Genomic DNA, 6,008 nt, shown 5'->3' with positions numbered 1-6,008 from the left:
TGAAATCACAAAAGGCATTTTCCACAGCTTGTTGAGAATTGAATATTTTCCTTGCAAGAAGTGGTCCAAGCCTGGAAGAAGTGGTAGTCAGTTGGTGCAAGGTCTGGTGAATATGGTGGATGGCAGAGTTTCCAAATCCAGCTTCTGTAGTTTGAGCAGCGTTGTTTGTGTGACATGTGGTTGAGCGTTGTCTTGCAAGGAGGATTGGCCTGTCTCTGTTGACCAACCTTGGCTGCTTAATCGCAAGCATCCTCATCATTGCATCCAGCTGGTTGCAGTAGACATCCCCTGTAATCGATTGACCAGTTCCGTGAAGCTGTAGTGGATAACACCAGCACTGGACCACCAAACAGACACCATTAGCTTTTTTTGATGAATGTTCGGTTTTGGACTGTGTTTCGGCACTTCATCTTTATCCAACCATTGTGCTAAACACTTGTGTTTGTCAAAAAGAATCCATTTTTCATCACACGTAACAATACGGTGTAGAAATGGTTCCCCTTTATGTCATGACAGGAAAGAAAGGCAACTTCGAGAAGATTTCTCTTCTGACACTCCTTTAATCCATGCAGTACCCATCTATCCAGCTTCTTCACCTTGTCGATTTGTTTCAAATCGTCCAATATTGTTGGAATAGTAACGTCAAACCTTGCTGCTAATTCACACATAGGTTGAGATGGATTCGCTTCCACCACAGCTTTCAGCTCCTCATTATCCACCTTGGTCTCAGGTCGCCCACGTGGCTCATTTTCAAAATTAACATCACCACGGTGTAACTTCTCAGACCATCGACGTACTATGCATTCAGTAGCCACATCCTTCCAAACACTTCGTTGACATTTTGAGCTTGCTGCGCGGCATTGGTTCCACGATGGAACTCATATTCGAAAATAACATGAATTGTTTTACTTATGCATGGTTTCACAAAAATTGCACTAAAAAAATTTTGGAAGATAATCACAAACTAAAACGTGTGTTCGAAAGACTGAGGGTGTACCTTCACAATAAACATAAAACAAGAAGTGTCAAAATGAAATGTGAGAGATACCAACTGTCAAACTTAGTTTGACAAACTTAAGGACATCGGGCATTTCATACTTAATAACCTAATAGAACCTTCAGAGTATTTCATTATATGGCTAATCTGTAATTTATTTAACTCTTTACCTATTTATGGTTTGATCTAAAAATAAAAGAAAAGAACCTTTTAAAAATCGTTTCCATAATAAGTATAACCCAGATGGTTTTTAAAATGAACATGGTAACTTTACAAAACATCCGTATGTAGTAAAACAGTGGAAACGTCATCTGTTTCTATTTTCTTTCATCTTTGTTACATGGAGTTTGAGAGAGAAATTCAATTCTAGTTAGAATAGAGATTTAGCTTCTACTTTATCGTCTGTCAGAAGAGGAGAAACAAATATAACATTCTTGGACTAATCTTAACAGCATTCTTTTAAGGACCATTATGGAGTATTTTATTTTGTCTGCAATTGAAATTATTAAAGTTCCTAAGATTCTTGTGTGGGTTTCCCATGTCTTGTGAATGACCCACCTCGTTTATTCTCCACCTGCTGGGAGGAGGACGGCTGTGTGGGGCCTGGGCAGAAGCAGGAGGCCACTTAGAAGCGCCCCAGCATCCTGGCAAGGTGGCGGGGCTGGCCCCGGGGTCACAGGGTTGGGCCCAGCAGGTTTTGCAGGTGAGAATGACAGGTGTGGAGGAGGCGGGAAGGAGAGGTCAAGCGCGGTTTGGCGTGCTGGCCTTGGCAGTGCAGGGGTGGAGTTGTCCTTGACTGGTACCGCAAGACCATGGCAGAAGCAGGTTCAGGGGTTCAGGGACTCCATGGACTAGAGCGAGCTTATTTTGATTGGATTCAGGTAATGATCCTCTTCTCAGCACCCTCCAGGGGCATGCGTCCTCTCTCAGAGTGACAGCCACATCCTGCCAACAGACTACGAGGCACAGCGCAACCCAGCCAGCCCCTTCTAGCGCTCTCCCCTTTCCTGCCCATCGTCCGCACAATGCCCTTGCTGTTTCTGGAACACTCTTGGCGTTCTCTTAAGCCAAGGCCTTTGCAGTTGCAGTTGCAATTCCCTCTGTGTGGAATGCTCTTCCCTAGCCTGTCACTCTCACTTCGACTGACCACCCTGTTTAAATTGTCACGGCCCACACCCAACACGCTCCGTCACCTGGATTGCAAGTGATGCTCAACATAACGTGCTTTTTAAAAAACGTTGTTATTAGGGAAACTGTCAAACATATACCAAAGTAGAGAAGAGTGTGATGAGCTTCCATGTACCCCTCACCAGCTTCAATAATTAACAGCAGCTAATGTGGTTCCCTCTTTTAAGTGCCCCCCCATGATTTTAAAATATTTGATCCCAGACATCATATTGTTTCATCCGTAAATACGGCGGCTTCCTGGTTTGTTGTTGGTCCCCCCAGCCCTATGCACACCACAGTGTAAACTCGGTCATAGCCGGGATGTGGTTTTATGGTCTGTTTTATTCACGGCTGGATATCCAACATCTTAGACAAGGCCTGGCACATAGAAGCTACTTAATAAGTATTTATTTATTAAATGAATAATTGAATCATGTTAGATGGGGACTGGAGAGTAAATTTTGGATTTGAAACCAGAGGATATTAAATTTTATACCAGAGGGGTGGTTCTCACTTCACTAGAGCTATTTCAGAGGGGTTGGGATGCTGCAAAACCTCATTGGAGCAGTTCAGGAGAGAGTGGGGGACAGGAGTTGGAAATGGGGGAACAGGAAGTAGGACATGTGAGGTGGAGAGAGGATTTTCATAAAGATGGGAGCGGTTGTAGCCTCTCCCTGTGCCACGGGGAATGCTCAGGAAAGGGAAGAGGTGATGATGCCAGAGGGGACAGTCACTGCAGTGGTATCCACAGGTGGGTGCAGTCGTCACCCATCGCCAACAAGGCGCCCCACAACTCAGCGGCTTGAAGAGGAGTTACCTGGCAGTTGCAGTGGACGAGGAGCTCAGGAGCAGTTTACCTGGGTGGTTGTGACTCAGGGCCTCTCCTGGGGGTCCAGTCGTCTAAAGGAAGATCCCCTTTCCGAGTTCCCACGTGCCTGCTGGCAGGAGGTCTCAGTTCCCGCCACATGGGCCCCTCCACGGGGCTGCTTGAGTGTCCTCACGACATGGCAGCTGACTTGCCCCAGAGCAAGCCGTGGAGAGAGTGAGAGACTCAGATGGAAGCCACAGTGTCTTTTATGACCTCATATTGGAAGCTGCACATCATAACTTACCCTTTCCTTTTTTTTTTTTTTTTATTTTTGTAAAATTAAAAAAAAAAAATTTGGCAGAGACAGGGTTTTGCTATGTTGCGAGGCTGGTCTCAAACTCCTGGCCTCAAGGGACTCCCCGGATTCGGCCTCCCGAAGCACTGGAATTAGAGCGAGTCACCGCACCCAGCCCCTTTGTTCCATTTGGGAGCCGGAGTCACTAAGTGCAGCCCACACTCGGTGGGAGGGGAGTTAGGTGCCATCTCTTGAGTAGCATGTCCAAGTATAGAGTAGCCAGATAAAACACAGGACACCCAGATAAAGATACGCAAATAGCTTATTTGTGTAGGTATGTCCCAAATATTACATGGGATATACTTAATACTAAAAAATTGTTATTGTTTATCTGAAATGCAAATTGAGTGGATGACCTGTATTTTTATTTGCTAGATTTGGCAACCCCAGAAGGAATCTGTGGACATATTCTTAGACGAACACGCTAGCCAAAGACAGAAGGGGATGCATGGTACAGATGACCTTACGTGGACGCGGGGGCGGATCGCAAGGAGGGGGAAGGCGGAGTCCACAGGCGAATTCAGATAGGTGGGCAAATGCGGTGGCGGAAGCGGGCGGCCGTTCTCTTCTCACTGCTTCTGGTTCCCACTGACGTGGGCAGCGGGGCCGTGAGCCGGGGGAGCCTCTCTCCCCCACGCACCTTACACCGAACGTTCTTGCACACGGAGCTCGCTCTCGACTGCGCCTGCGTTCTCGCTGCGTCATCTCCCCACCCTGTGACCATCCCGGGAGGATGCCTCATTTGCTCCCTTTGAGTCAAAAAGCACAGGGCATCCAGGTGAGAAGCCTGGGTTCTGCTTTTTATTTTCTCCTGGTTTTACGGCCTCTCTGGGTTTCAAAAATCCTACCTCAATGTTTTTCATTGTTTTTTACTTTGTCCCACATGTGGCATCATGACCCAGAACACGTGTGTATCAAAGGTGTTAGAAAATGGTGCCTTGCTGCATATAAAGTGCGCTGGAATTTTCTCTTCTATCCTCTGGTTCTTACTCCTCAGCCCCCCCAAGAAAGTTCACACTCATTAAATTGGTTTCACTACCCACTAATAATGGCTCCCGCCTGAGTTAGAACCGCTGCCCGCCAGCCTGTCAGATTGATGGTGCTCTTGCTCGCCAGGAGTATGTGGACAAAGCCACTGAAATTTGTCCCCCAGACATGTAATCGTTGCTATTCCTTGTAATGTGTTAAACTGTACGGTGAAACGTTTCGTTGGAGTTTCATGAGAATTTTTTTTTTCACTGAACACACAAGATGAGTTTTTTACTCTTTTTTTCAAAGCTCTGTCTTCAACATAAATTAAATGTAAAATAGGTTTTATAGAAGAATAGTTGTAGTGGATTTGTAGGAAAATTTAAAAGATTTTGTGGTTCTTTCTTAGGTGTACTTTCAATGCATTAAAATCCTGTCTGGAGCCAGGCACAGTGGCTCACACCTGTCATCCTAGTTACTTGGGAGGCTGAGGCAGAAGGATCCCTTGAGCCTAGGAGTTCAAGATCAGACTGGGCAACATAGCAAGACCTTGTCTCTAATTTTTTTTTTTAATTAGCCTAGCATGTTGGTATGCACTTGTAGTGCCAGCTACTTGGGAGGCTAAGGTGGGAGGATCACTTCAGCCCAGGAATTCGAGGCTGCAGTGAGCTCTGGTTGTGCTACTGCCCTCCAGCCTGGGCAATGGACAGACCTCCACCTCTAAATTAATTGACTAATGAATTTTAAAAAACTGTCTGGGTTTTTTGTTTCATTAATTTGGTTTTTGAAATGATTTTCAAACCTAGTTTTACCCATATAGCCATGAAGTTAAAACAAAATCCTAGAATTTGTGCTGTCATTATTTTTAAGCAATTTAGATGATGGCCATTACATAACTTTATTTTACTCTTGATAAAAGATTACTCTATTTTTCATATCCAGTACAAGACATCTTTCTTTTGCATTTGAGAATACTAAAAGTAAATGTATTTTAGTAAAAAAAAAAAGTCCAAAGTAAATGAATATGTTGTGTCTTGAAGTGACTGAATTCTCAAACTTTGGGAGAAGACAGCAAGGTGTTAGAAAAGTAATTTTTAAAGTATAAATCATAAACATTATGAGAAAATATTTGATTACTTCTTTGACATCCCTAGAAAAGATTATATATACCAGTTGGCATAAATTTTTGTCTTCCCCTTGGGAAAATATGGAATTGCCTTATATTTGGAGTTTCCCTATATTTAGGGATCTGTGATACCTTGGTTTAGGACACTATACATCTCTTTGAACCTATGGTGAAAATTCCAGTCCTAATAATTTTTATTTTTAAAGTTAATTTTTTATTTACATGTAAATTTTCCAAAATGAATGCAATAAAAAACCTGGCAGTTAATATTTGAATGGACTGTTCTATTTAGGGGACTGGTACTCAAGCATCTGATGTCCATCCTGAGCACATACTCGGTCAATGGAAATTTATTAGAAAATGTTCAGTCCTTGCCCGTGGAGAAAGGGTGGCCTAAAGCAAGCGTTTCAGGAGGGACACGGTCACCAGTGCTGGCATGGTGTCCTGGTGTGCGCCTCCCCTGCAGGTGGGGCAATGCCCCGGTGCCCACTGGGCTTCCTGCCCAGCGGGAGTTCCCATACTCACATCTTAACGCAGGAGGAAGTTATTATCTCTGACTGTCGTCGGTTCCCGACCCTGTTTGTGA

Source organism: Propithecus coquereli, unplaced genomic scaffold (genome assembly GCF_000956105.1).
Source record: "Propithecus coquereli isolate 6110/MARCELLA unplaced genomic scaffold, Pcoq_1.0 Scaffold298, whole genome shotgun sequence".
In the NCBI taxonomy this organism is placed as follows: Eukaryota; Metazoa; Chordata; class Mammalia; order Primates; family Indriidae; genus Propithecus; species Propithecus coquereli.
Note: the sequence above shows the minus strand (reverse complement) of the source record.